Raw genomic sequence first — 15,095 nt, forward strand, 5'->3', positions numbered from 1 at the left:
ATGGATCAGGTGGTATCCCTGACAAACTTTTATATTTTAATGTGTTTACCTGTTAATTTTTCTTATTGCACCTCATCCTTCTCTAAAAACATATGAAGTATCAGGAAAAAAAAAGTGTCAAGAAGTTCAAAACTCTACCCAGCTGTAAGGCAGATCTAGACCGGTTAATGACAATGCATAATGCTGCCACCATTAAACCTCCCGCAGAGGTATAACTATGCTGATATGAGGTTTAGGGATCTAGGAAAGCATGAAGGCAACTCCATTCAACCTGCTTATTCAGAAAACATTATACCCAAGAATCCACCGTGTTACAACACTATGCCACAAAGCAGATTTGGGAGCCTGGTAAAACTGAGCAAGATACCATAAGGCTACAACCGCATTGGTATTCATCCATGACATAACTAAACTGCATTTTAACAACTTCACAGACAAGAACACTGCAAGGCTTTCCATTTACGGGTAACACCACCATTTGCTGCATAAACCACCTGAATTTGCTGAAAAGACAAGAAAATAAGAAATTATAATAAAATTTAGATAATACTATTCCAAGTGTGCCACAACTCTGGTGTAAATCAGTCCCCAGCCCCCTACCCCCCCCCCGCCCCCCCCCAAAAAAAGCACCAGCTCATATACCGTATTTTTCGCCCTATAGGACGCACCGGCGTATAAGACGCACCCAATTTATAGGTGAAAAATCTAAAAAAAATAAAGATTTTTAACCCAATAGTGGTCTTCAACCTGCAGATCTCCAGATGTTGCAAAACTACAACTCCCAGCATGCCCTGACAGCCAACGGCTGTCCGGGCATGCTGGGAGTTGTAGTTTTGCAACATCTGGAGGTCAGCAGATTGAAGACCACTGCTTAGGAGGTAATACTCACGTGTCCCCGCCGCTCCGGACCAGTCACCGCTGCCCTGGATGTCGCTCCATCGCTTTCTCAGTGTCCCCGTCGCTCCGGAACGTCTCTGCTGCCGGCCGGGTATCCTCGCTCTCCGTGGCGGTCATCACGTCGTTACGCACGCTGACACACGTACGCGACGACGTGATGACGAGGAAGGAGAGTGCCGGCCATACAGGGGATCCCTGAACGGAGAAGACACCGACAGGTAAGGTCCCTCCCGGTGTCCTGTAAGCACTAACCCAGCTATTCAGTCGGGCTGTTCGGGACCGCCGCGGTGAAATCGCGGCGGTCCCGAACAGCCCGACTGAACAGCCGGGTTATTGTCACTTTCCCTTCAGACGCGGCGGTCAGCTTTGATCGCCGCGTCTTAAGGGTTAATACAGGGCATCACAGCGATCGGTGATGTCCTGTATTAGCCGCGGGTCCCGGCCGTTGATGGCCGCAGGGACCGCCGCGATAGGGGTGTATTCGCCATATAAGACGCACCGACTTTTTCCCCCCCAGTTTTGGGGAAGAAAAAGTGCGTCTTATACGGCGAAAAATACTGTAACTTGCACCACATTTACTTTGAGTTTTAGACACTTGTGTCTCACTTATCAAAAGGATGGGGCACAGATTGCACGAGAATCAGTGTGCCAAAAATTGGGGCAAAACAGTGATGTAACATTTTGAAGCAAAGGTAATCTTACTTGAAGTTGGTCTAAACTTAGACCAATCTGTTTTTTTTCCTTCAATAGGATACTAGACAGACCAAAAAGGTGCCTCATAGATCAAACAGCATGAGTGTTTATAAATTACGGTATTTGTAAATGTTGCCCAATAACTTCTATGAGTTTATTTATTTATTTTTTTTTTACTTTTGATCAATCTTTTTAACTCCAAATGTACATCAGTCACTTTCCCCAGAACTTGAAGATCACAACAGCAACAAGCTGCCTGGTTTGGGATACTTTAAGCTCATTATTCTATGTTAGTCATATGCCGGGGGATCAAGAGGATGTTAAACTATCGGTAATAAACAAGTCCAAAACTCTAAGCATTTACTCCTGATACCTCATTAAAGTATTTCTTAGTGATAAGGGGGCAAACACGACAGTGGAAACAGCTTATAATCCTGGTGGAATGAGACAGACACTTTAAAGAGGTGATAGAGAAATGTAGAATGTGGTCAGGGAAAGGAGATCGAATCACACAGGAAAGGCCACGAGAGGTGACTTGCATTAGCAGTAATAAGAGAAGAGGAACGATTCCGCTGTTGGGTGTCAGCAGCATTTTTAAACAAAAAAAACAATGAATTTCTATCAAAATGAAGTCAATTCCGACAAGGGCCATTTAGATGTGTTCTTGTATTGGACACCTTCCAAAATTCAAGCAAAGCTCTGCACAGGGAATAGATCATTGACTTTTAAATGGCGTTGTAAATCCTTTATTTTCCGATGACAGGCCCCTATAACAGCTTGAATGTAGCAGTCTGTAAGCTCTGCTTGTATTTCAATGTAACTGACCAGGAAGACTTCAGTGAATGTGCTAATGTCTGTTTTATGGACTTTTTTATGGGTTTGTTAGTGGGCTGTATATCTCATAACGACACGCCATTACCAGCCAACATTGGCAACATGCTTTGTAGGCCCATTACAAAAATGATTCCTTTAGGGGCAAGTTGCGGCAGAAGACGCACCGTAATAAATATACAACATTAAGAAGGCAGTCTCGTTAAAATGAAAAACTGGAGACTGCTCGAGCTTCAGCGCTGACCCAACCTGATGGCACCTTCTTGTTAAATCATGTCTAGCTTGCCTTTAATGGCAGAAAATTAGCTATTGCACGTGGGCTGAAAGAGACATCAAGTTCTCTGAGTCTGGTACTCTAATAGCATTAGTAATACTGCAATAATTGCCTCACATGAGAAGAAACATGGATTTTGGTGTAATTGCCAAGATACAGACTATAATCTTGTTGATGCACTGCATTTGAAAGCAAATTCTTTACAGACTACTCATAGTTCTAAAGTTCTCTTTTGGGAAACTCATTAAGATAAAGGGGAAAAACAGATACGAAAGATAAAACGTAACTGTTAAAGCCGACGCTTTAATGCCGATTAGCTCAGAACAGTTTAGGTTGGTCATAGACATCCAATATCTTATAGGTTTTTGGCCAGTAATAACCTCAACACCCTCAAACCTATTTAGCTCAGCCAAATAATACACAGTTTAGCCAAAAATCTAAGCATGCATTCACACATAGGTAATGTTGGTCGGTAAAGTGTACTACCACACCATATAAATTGCAATATGTTTGCTTTTGAAATGTTATTGGATTATGTATGTTTTTTGTTGTACTTGTGGCCACTGTTATAAATAGAAACAATTCTCATTCATGGCCCTAAGAAAATATTTCTAGAACTGCTTACATTAAAAAGTGTGGCAAAATCAGGTCATAAAAACACATGTAAATAAATGCAGTATAACATTACTGTATGTGACCATCTAGAGGACTAAATGTCCTTCATAGACTGGCTAACATTGCAGAGTCTACTAAGCTCCTTATTCATGTAGCCCTTGTAGAGTCTGGCTTTAAGCGTCTCACAAGATGGTACTTGGGACCTTAGAGGTTGGCTTCCCGTTTCCTTCTGCCATTGTCATTAGCCAACACCCATCTGATGTGTATGGCCAACTTTAAATGGTCACTTCAGTCATTGTAGAAAGACCTACCACTAGCTGACTAAAGGTTACATGCTGCCCATACAAGTCTAGGCAAAAGTGATGGAAGATGATGAGGATAGGCAGAAGCAAACAGACTCCAGTGAGAATACAGGCGTTTACAGTAACATGAAATATCACTTCAGGGTTTGTTTCACAGTTTACACTGCTCATCGCTGCTCTATAATTACCTTCATGCTACTGCTTCTTCAGAAGGTTTGCCAGTTTCCATTCCCTGTTATTTTTTGTGTCCTGTCCCATAGACTTGCATCAGACTTCTGGCAAATTCATATTCTGAGCCACTCTACTCTCAGGCTATGAAGTTGCTGGGGAATTCAAACAGATGTCCTGCCACTGGAGCATGACTGCATTTACGCTTTAGATCTTCTCTAATATGTGGATGCCTCTCATAGAAACATAGAATGTGTCGGCAGATAAAAACCACTAGGAACATCTAGTCTGCCCAATATTCTAAAAATACTATGAATAGTCTTATCTCATGAATGCTTTAACTCCTTCACTGTATTTGCAGTGACCACTTCTGCAGGAAGGCTAATCCATGCATCCACTACTTTCTCAGTAAAGTAATACTTCCTGATATTACTACAGAAACCTTTACCCTTTTTCTTTTACATATACTTTTCTAAATCTCTGATGTGCTGACTACTCTGTTGCCATTTGCTTAAACATTTACCAAATGAGGAGACCGTAAACTTTGTTGAACTTGATACTTCTTGTTTGCCATATCAATAGAGGTTTCATGGTTGCAATAAAGTATATAACTATAAGTAACTACCTGCCAAGACAACATGATATAGCTATATTCCATATAAGTCCAGTAAAGAAAGCATAAACAAAGAATTTAATTTCAGACATCACATGGTTCAGTCTTTTGTTATTGTTAATTTAATATATATATATATATATATAGTACACTTGAGAAGCCGTATTAGTCCAGTGATGCAGATGCAAATCATAAAATGTTGCAGTATCTTGTAATACCTTTTTTATTGGACTAACAGAATTTTGTAGAGAAGCTTTCGGGATTTCTCCCTTCATCAAGTCCAAAGCAAATCTAAGCTCACAAGGAGAAGACACAGGTTACATCTCACAAATATGCAGGGGTTAAGACAATAGATGTAGAGAATTCACACTAAGATGGGCCATAAATTGTCCTCCTATAGGAACATAGACTAAATAGATAAGGATGAGAAAAAGAGGGAGGGAGGGGGGAGCAGGGGAGAGACTGGTAATTAAGCAGGACAAAGTGAGATGCAAAAGAGAACAGTACAGTACAGGTTATAAGAAATTTTGACAATGAGATAAGAAGCTCAAATCCACATTGAGTCCCCTGTTTTTCGAGTTAAAAAAAAACAGTATCATTTTGGGTTCAAATGTCTTTCTCTCGTGTGTTTTTGAAGTTCCCTCTCAGTATCCTGATTGTAAGGTCATGTATAGAGTGGCCTGATTGGGTAACATGATGTCCAACTGGGGTGCAGTAGTCATTTTCTTTATGGCGGTTGATGGAATGTCTGTGTAGATTCAAATTAGCTTTGGACTTGATAAATTTGCTTTCCAAATTTGCTATGGACTTGATAAAGGGAGGAATCCCGAAAGCTTGTCTCTACAAAATTCTGTTAGTCCAATAAAAAAGGTATTACAAGATACTGCAACATTTTATGATTTGCCTCTCTCATTTTATATATATATATATTATATATATATTAATTATATATTTTATATATATATATATATATATATATATATATATATATATATTTATATATATTGTACATATACAGCACTAATCGGTCATATACAGGCTTGTAGTGTGATACTGATCAAAATGATGACCGGTTAGTGTGGGTGATACCGATGGCCATTAACTTTTTAATACACATATATATATATATATATATATATATATATATATATATATATATATATGTGTATTAAAAAGTTAATGGCCATCGGTATCACCCACACTAACCGGTCATCATTTTGATCAGTATCACACTACAAGCCTGTATATGACCGATTAGTGCTGTATATGTATATGACCGATATATCCCCACACCTCTTGTTTGAATAGTTATTGTGTAATTTTATGTCTGATACTTGTCTTTGTTTGTACCCCATAATTGTAAGCGCTGCGGAATCTGTAGGAGCTATATAAATAAATAAATAAATAAATAGTGCGGGTGATACTGATGACATATATCCTCTAAAGAAGTCATAATACCAGGAAAGCAAAACCGGTCAAAATGGTCAACAAAACTGTATGTATGCACCTTCACCTGCTCAGTGGATTCTTGTAGCTTGGACAGGAATTTGTTTGGCATAATAAACATAAAGGATAAAAGGGTAACACAAAGCAAGTGCCCACAATATGCAATACATGGTCTGGAGTATAAGGTGGTTTCTGTACTTAAAAAGAAACATAAGGCAATGTTCACACAGCTGAAAACGTGCAGAATGTCTGCCCGGGAAACACGGACAGACATTCCACACATTTGCTTGTTTCGGGGGCACTAGGACCACTTGGAAATGTACCATCTCCAAAGATGGCAATGCATCTCCAAGTGGCATACACTGAAAAATGTAACAGGTTAAATGTTTCTGTGGATGTCGGAATCGGGATTCCGCTGTGTGCACAGTGCTGCAGAAACCCGTTGTGTGAACATGACCCAGGTCCTTGCTCTACATGCACATTTAGGCTAAGCTACTCAGCTAAGCTAGCAGAATTAAGCTTCATTGAGACGGATTTATGGTAAGGACATTTAATCGTTACATATAACGCATACTGTTTACTGGATTCTCAGAACCCTGCAGTTCTACCAAACCAAGCTTATCACATCACAGGTGAGCAGATCACTATTATACTATAAATTCAGTTCAGAAAGTCTGGGTGTCATATTTGGAATACAGACTGTTATAAATGAGTCCCATCTGGGTGACGACTAGGTCCTAAAGGGTCCCCAATGCTTAACAGATAATGAAAAGCTCCTATGTGTTAATGACGTTGCTCTAAATCACATATCTGTGTGCAGTTTAGGGTTTAGGTTAGCACCTGTTTTCCTGTATTGTAAATCTGAATTCACACTATACAAAGTAATAAGTCATGAAAAGTTAATGGTCTAGACATGGATCTGTCCTGAGAAACCCGATCTTGCCCATGTGCTTTGTTGCTTTTATCTAGACTGCACAATGACAATCACATAGGCCATGCAACACTCTGCTTCAGTAGACATCAAAACACCAGGTCAACCTCAATGCAAAAGAAACGTGTAGATGTCTGCCCTTTTACAGTATATTTGCTGGTTATTATTCGCTGGAAGAATAGTCTTCAAGGCCAATGGGGGACCGCACAGATCAAAGCAGTACCAACTTCAGCTGTGGTTTATATCAGTCCAGATACTCGGCGGATGTAAGGACAAATCATTTCTGCACAAAAAGACTTAGAAGAAAAGTCTGACAAAATGTTACTTCTGGATGCTTCAAAAGATTCACTATAAAAAGTATTGGGACACACCTCCTATTCACTGAATTTACGTGATTCATTTAGTCCCATTGTCAAAGGTGTATGAAATCCAGCTACTACAGTCCACCTTTAAAAACACTTGTGATAGAATGAGTCGTGTTAAAGAGCTCACTTAATTCCTGTCTTGTACTGTCATAGGACTGACAAGTCAGTCCATGAAATTTCCTCCCTGTTACATCTTCCACGATCAACTGTGAGGGGTGTTATTGAAAAGCAGAAGAAACTAAGGGCTCATGCACGCTATAGAATTTCTCTGGGCGGAGATTCCATCTGGAGCAGCTGCCATCAAGACATAATAGGACCGCTCAGAAATGCGCAGTCTCAATAGCTCGGAAGATACGTAGTGTGAATGAGCCCTTATACAAGTAGAAAAATATCCCTGTGTATGTAGAGATCACGTACGCTTCGTAGACATGGATGGAATTTAACATTTTTACACTATAACCACAAGTCTAACTTCAAAATAAAGCAAGACTTATTATATAGGAATAAAGATCAGACATCGCAAGACATTTTACCGCTTGGAATATAACACACACTAACATCACACAGTGGGAGTATGAAAAGGGAAATACATTTTGTATTTGTTTTGTAATGTTTCCATGAGTAAAATGTTCAAATTCATGGAATAGATTGAAGGAAATTATTTTCTTTTCTTCTATAGTCAATATTTGGAATGAACCGAGTCTTTAGCCATGCAATGGAAAACCAAGCAGACAGCCATTAACAACTGGGAACAAGTAACTGGCTATTGGTTATTTGCACAAGGTTCTAAAGAAAACAAATGTGAGGTGCAACAGGGAAATTTGTGGCAAGTGTAGAGTACCCACCAATGCGTGCAACAACCACAACAGCTGTGCACGGCAACCAAGTATCAGCCTGGCACTGGTACAACATGCTTAGCAACGTAATAAGTTCTTCTAAAATGTAACAGATTTTACTTAAGTGGGCAGGGGACCTGAGTACAGGGCATGTGGGGTGAAGGTTAGACAAAATAATGCCAACTACAAGGTGGAGGGGTTTAGTTAAAGAACAATTATAAGGGTAGTGCAGTGCAAAGTACAGCTATTGGGAGAAGGACAAAATAAAGGGGGTTTAAAAGACAGGGTGGGGAGGGCTTAGAAGGTTCCTTTCTCATGCAGAGGCCATAGAGGATTATCAATAGGAAAACATTGGCTTGTGTAGCAGGTTTCAATTTGATCATCAGCCAAAACATCAAAAATAAAATGTAGTATCTGTTAAAGAAGTACTCCAGCGAAACATAAGTTATCCCCTATCCAAAGGATAGGGGATAAGTTATAGATCGCAAGGAGACCCGAGCGCTGGGGCCGCCCGGGATCTCCTGGACGGGGCCATGGCAGACGTGCCCCCTCCATGTATCTCTATGGGGTACATGGAGGGGGCGTGTCTGCCGCCACGTCATGCAGGGATGGAACGCCCCCTCTCCAGCATACTGCCGCCAGGAGATACCGGGGGGGCATCGCTCAGACCCCCCGCGATCTATAACTTATGCCCTATCCTTCGGATAGGGGATAAGTTATATTGCACTACAGATGTCCTTTAACAAAAGGCATCTATCATGGGGTGGCTGATATAAGGAGGCAAGTAAATGATGGGTTCTTAAAGTTGAGGTGTTGAAAGCAGGAAACTTGAGCAAAAGTAAGGATCTGAGTGACTTTGACATGGGACAAACTGTTATGGTGTAGACAACAGGGTAATAGCATTGTGGAGTACAACTAAAATGCAGTGGTTAGAACTTATTATTGGTGGTCCCAGGAAGTACAACCAGTGAATTAGGATCATAAGGGCTCAAGGCTCACTAAGGACCAAGGGTTCAACCCTGCAAAGGAGCTACTATAGCACAAACTGCTGAAAAAGTTACCGCTGGATTTGATAGCAAGACATCATACTATAGAGAGCCCAACATGAGCATCAGAATAGGACAACAGAGCAATATAGGAAGATGGACTGGTCTGATGAATTATACTTTCATTTAAATTATATGGGTAGTCAGGTGTGCAATGCCTACGTGTGAAAAAGATGGCACCAAGATGTACTATGGGAAGAAAACAAGCTGACAGAGGCAAAGTGGGTGTTCTGCTGGGAAACCTTAGTCTCTATCATTAACATGGATGTTCAACCTACCCAACATTGTTGCAGACCAATACACGCCTTCATACCAACTGTATTCGCTAACAGTAGTGGTCTCTCAAAGCCTGATAATGCACACTGCAACATGCCTTGATGGGTTACAGCTGTTTTTGGAAACATTAGGGAAATCTACACAATATTAGTCAGGACTTCGCAAAGTGCTGCTGCCTCTTCGTTACCAGTTACAGCTCCATACATTTTGACAAAGCTGTGCCTAGTATCAGAACTAGCTCAGTCCTATTTATTTAATGGACCTAAACTGACAGTACCAGAGACAGCTGCTACAAAATGTGCAGCAATGTGCCTGGTAAATAAGAGAGAGGTCCCATCGCTTGTCCAAGTGTTATAGCCTTTTCAGTCAGCTGATCATTTGGGGGTGACAGGAGTTGCCCTCACCAATCATGTATAGATTTAGAAAAAAAGGCCACCAATATTAAATTCCTGGAAACCCCTGCAATGTGGTAGCTGATTAGTGTATGCCTTGGCTTTGGGGTGAGGTGTAGCTTATATTCCGGGTTCCACAGCTGCACAATAATCTTGTTCTCTAAAAAAAGTGTCTGGCATAACAATTTTTTGTGCTCCACACAGGCTTGCTATATGTGGTTCTTGTTGGTTGGGATGCAGATGTAAATGAATATGCTTACCTTATAGTTTCTAGAATATGCGTATCTTATAGTTCCAGGAAACATTGCTAGAAGTCAAGTGTAAAAAAAATGGTACACAAATTCCTAAAATAAACTTGAAAAGACCTAAAGATCAATTGAGAACCCAAGCAAATTCATCACCACTGAAGTAAAATAAGTGAACTCTTCTGCTATAAAAGCTTTTCATACACCATGGCCAGTACTCAGACTATGTGCAGTATAAGCCACATTGCATGAGCAGCCTTGCTTGTAAAAGGTTGGCCTTCTAATAGAACGAAGCTTTTCATGTCAGTGGAAAACCACAGCAGTGGCTTACAGACCGGATCCTTCCCTCACAGATGGCATTGCACATATTATATTGAAACCATGTGTTAATAAAGTTTAGACATACATGGAAAACAAAACAAATGTCACATGTCCGGGCTGACGACAGCTTTCAGCCAGGGCCCACCTTTGTGCTGGGAAATGTGTATTCTGAAAAATTATGATAGCCCAGGAACTAAGATTCAAGCATTATTTTCACCTTTCAACCCTTCGTTAACTGGACTCAATCTTCCAGATGGCTTAATATTTTTTGTTTCATTTTTTTTACACTAAGTGCACAGAGCATTCCACATAAATAATGTATGTATGTATTACTGTGTATTCTACACATGTATGGCAAATTCTGTTTTACTGTTGCATAAAAGCATTAAAACTGAAGCTGACACTTTGGCAGTCCCATTGGTTTTTCTGTACAAGTGGCCACCACACGACTGCTTTCCTACTGGCATCAAGACTGAACAGTAATGCCGGTAGTCTAGCATGTGACCTCTAATTTCACTTATTGGCTACATGTGTCATGTGCTGGACACTTGAAAACAACATCTGTGATGGATCACTGGGAGCTTAAAGAGGTACTCCAGTGGAAAACTTTTTTTTTTATCAGCTGGTGCCAGAAAGTTAAACAGATTTGTAAATTACTTCCATTAAAAAAATCTTTACAATTCCAGTACTCTTTAGTGGTTGTATGCTACAGAGGAAATTCTTTTCTTTCAGAATTTCTTTTTTGTCTTGTCCACAGTGCTCTCTGCAGACACCTCAGTCTGTCAGGAACTGTCCAGAGCAGCATAGGTTTGCAATGGGGATTTTCTCCTGCTCTGGACAGTTCCTGATACGAGTATCAGGTGTCAGCAGAGAGCACTGTGGACAAGACAAAAAAGAAATTAAAAAATAAAATAATTTCCTCTGTAGCATACAGCTGCTAAAAAGTACTGGAAGGGTAAACATTTTTTTTTAATAGAAGTCATTTACAAATCTGTTTAACTTTCTGGCACCAGTTGATAAAAAAAAAATAAAAAAATAAAAAAAAAGTTGTACCCCTTTAACCCCTTAAGGACGCAGGACGTAAATGTACGTCCTGGTGAGGTGGTACTTAACGCACCAGGACGTACATTTACGTCCTGTGCATAACCGCGGGCATCGGAGCGATGCCAGTGTCATGCGCGGCTGATCCCGGCTGCTGATCGCAGCCAGGGACCCGCCGGCAATGGCCGACGCCCGCGATCTCGCGGGCGTCCGCCATTAACCCCTCAGGTGTCGGGATCAATACAGATCCCGGCATCTGCGGCAGTGCGCGATTTGAATGAATGATCGGATCGCCCGCAGCGCTGCTGCGGGGATCCGATCATTCATAACGCCGCACGGAGGTCCCCTCTCCTGCCTCCGTCCGGCTCCCGGCGTCTCCTGCTCTCGTCTGTGATCGAGCAGACCAGAGCAGAAGATCACCGAAAACACTGATCTGTTCTATGTCCTATACATAGAACAGATCAGTATTAGCAATCATGGTATTGCTATGAATAGTCCCCTATGGGGACTATTCAAGTGTAAAAAAAAATGTAAAAAAATGTAAAAGTAAAAGTAAAAAAAAAGTGAAAAATCCCCTCCCCCAATAAAAAAGTAAAACGTCCGTTTTTTCCTATTTTACCCCCAAAAAGCGTAATTTTTTTTATAGACATATTTGTATCGCCGCGTGCGTAAATGTCCGAACTATTAAAATAAAATGTTAATGATCCCGTATGGTGAATGGCGTGAACGAAAAAAAAAAAGTCCAAAATTCCTACTTTTTTAATACATTTTATTAAAAAAAAATTATAAAAAATTTATTAAAAGTTATTTATATGCAAATGTGGTATCAAAAAAAAGTACAGATCATGGCGCAAAAAATGAGCCCCCATACCGCCACTTATACGGAAAAATAAAAAAGTTAGAGGTCATCAAAATAAAGGGATTATAAACATACTAATTTGGTTAAAAAGTTTGTGATTTTTTTTAAGCACAACAATAACATAAAAGTATGTAATAATGGGTATCATTTTAATCGTATTGACCTTCAGAATAAAGAACACACATCATTTTTACCATAAATTGTACGGCGTGAAAACGAAACCTTCCAAAATTAGCAAAATTGCGTTTTTCGTTTTAATTTCCCCACAAAAATAGTGTTTTTTGGTTGCGCCATACATTTTATGATATAATGAGTTATGTCATTACAAAGGACAACTGGTCTAGCAAAAAACAAGCCCTCATACTAGTCTGTGGATGAAAATTTAAAAGAGTTATGATTTTTAGAAGGCGAGGAGGAAAAAATGAAAACGTAAAAATTAAATTGTCTTAGTCCTTAAGGCCAAAATGGGCTGAGTCCTTAAGGGGTTAAGGAGGTAGTACCCTTTCAATATGTTTTATTGTCTATTATTGTCTATTATTATTTATTGTTTATTAACATTAACTAATCCACACATGTCTTTGCCCAATTTACTTAAGGTCATTGATCAATATTCCAAAGTTTCTGGATACAAAATTAATTCGGACAAAACGGAAATCTTACCGATACGCATCCCACCCAAAGACCTCGATCTCCTTAAATTAAACTATAAATATAGATGGCAGGTGATGTCCCTTAAGTATTTAGGTATAAACCTTAGCCCCAATACCACCTCTTTATTCAAACAAAATTTTCCTCCTCTGGTTTGTGAAATTAAAAAATTATTGATTAAATGGAAATCACTTCCTTTGTCCCTCTTGGGTAGAATAGCTGCAGTGAAGAGGACGGTCTTACCAAAGATTTTGTACTTGTTAGAGACGCTTCCTGTTTTGATCCCAAAAGGCTCTCTTCTCAACCTGCAGTCTATGCTACTTAAATTTGTCTGGAAGGATGGAAGACATAGAATCCCCTTTACAGTCTTGGCTATGCCTAGAAGTCTTGGAGGATTGTCATTTCCAGATTTAGATAAATATTATGTGGCGACACACTTGGGAAGACTTCCAGCACTATTTACTGCCCAACCACCCCATCGGTGGTCGGAAATCGAGATGGGTTGGATACTGCCTATACGCCTGGATTCATTGATCTGGTCTTGGCAACAACCTCAATTTCCTAGGAAAATGTTGAGATCAACCTTAGTCATGCTTAAGATCTGGGAGTTCGTTAAATGATAACACGGGTTAACGTCACATATGTCACTGCTCGCTCCTTTGATCGCAAATCCTTCCCTCCCGTCCAGTTATGAAAGTGTAGTGACTGACGCATGGGTGAAGGAGAACTTACGCCGACTAATAGACATAGTTGACCCCTTGAGAAGGAAGCTAGTGCCATTTGCCACCCTCCAGTCCACCTACCACCTCCCGGAGGCGTCCTTCCCATTATATCAGGAAATACTCTCTGCACTATCCTTGAACTCAAAAAATACAACTTTACCCCCATTGACTCCCTTTGAGAATATTTGTAAAAACTATAAATCAACTAGAGGACTTATCTTGAATGTATATACTTTATTGATTCTACCCAAAGATACATCCGAGATCCGTCACGCATACATGGATAAATGGGAATAGTATCTGGGACAAAAATTTTCTTTTGATCAGTGGCGACATATCTGGTCTAATGCTGCCAGATCATCTGCATGCACAACATACCAGGAAAACCAATATAAAATTCTAACCTTTTGGTACCATACCCCTGATCTACTCCATCGCATATTCCCACAGGTTCCTCCGTTATGTTGGAGATGTCAGAAATCAACGGGAACACTTCCACATATATTTTGGGTTTGTCCTGGGAATTTGGGGTATTGGAATGCGGTCCGGGAACTTATATAAAAGGTAATGGGTTAGATGTTGCCTAGGGATCCTGCCATATTTCTACTTAACGTGCTTCCTGGAGGCATAAGTAAAACACAAGTTAAACTTATACTGCATATTCTTACGGCGGCTAAATGCTTGATTGCGAGCTGGTGGAATGAAACCACCGCTCCTCCGATTAATATGCTTTTAGATTGGATTAGAGATTTAAAAAGATTGGAATGCTTATCGGCAACACTAGACAACACACTCCCTAACTACTATAAAATCTGGCAAGACTGGGAAACCTATGATACATGATGGATAGCTTTGGAATCTATGTTGGTGTAGAGTAGAGACCATGCAACTTTCCTTCTTACTCCTCTTCGCTTTTTCCTTTCCTTCCTTTTTTTTAACTTTTATTTCCGCTTTCTTTTTATTAACACAAGAGAATTATATACTATAATGACTTTCTAGTGAAATTACATTTTATATACTCCTGCTTATAATATACATTAAGTTGAGCAGAGTTAACACTTCCTAAAAATTTTCACCTATTCTCTGGAGAATTATTGTCTCATTCAATTGTCTTTTTATTTTCACCAATATATCATTATCGAATCCCTGAGGAAACACCTTGTTAATATACCAGCTTTTTCTTCTTTTGATATGATTCATCAAATGGTTGTAATTTTCTCTATGTGTTGCTTTCTCTTTCCATTTTTTTTTGTTGTTTTGTAAAAAAATTTTAAACTTAGAAATAAAGTTATAAAAAATAAAAAAAAATACAGCCTGTTAGGAGTAGATAAAATACAGCATACTTTCCTCGTAGAGTCCAGCGTTGGAGCTCCTACCTGCTGACACTGTTAGGCCATGTTCACACGGTGGAATTTCTGTGCAGAATTCTGCGCAAATATTCAGCATGGAAATTCAGCTGTTGCTGAATGGATTCTGCTGACAGACAGTGCACACAGAGGAATTTCTGCGGCAGAAACATTTGCCGCAGATATCCAGACTTCTGCATCTGCAGAAACAATGAACATATTGCTGGT

At 39.9% G+C, this 15,095-nt stretch overlaps 1 protein-coding gene across 4 annotated transcripts in view; it reads right to left on the reverse strand.

Moving 5' to 3' along the window:
* STAU2 (staufen double-stranded RNA binding protein 2) overlaps positions 1 to 15,095 on the reverse strand; it is a 410,885-nt gene that overhangs the window by 243,070 nt on the left and 152,720 nt on the right. The gene's annotated exons all lie outside the window — the stretch shown is intronic.

The sequence above is a fragment of the Hyla sarda genome, chromosome 5 (genome assembly GCF_029499605.1).
Source record: "Hyla sarda isolate aHylSar1 chromosome 5, aHylSar1.hap1, whole genome shotgun sequence".
NCBI lineage: Eukaryota > Metazoa > Chordata > Amphibia > Anura > Hylidae > Hyla > Hyla sarda.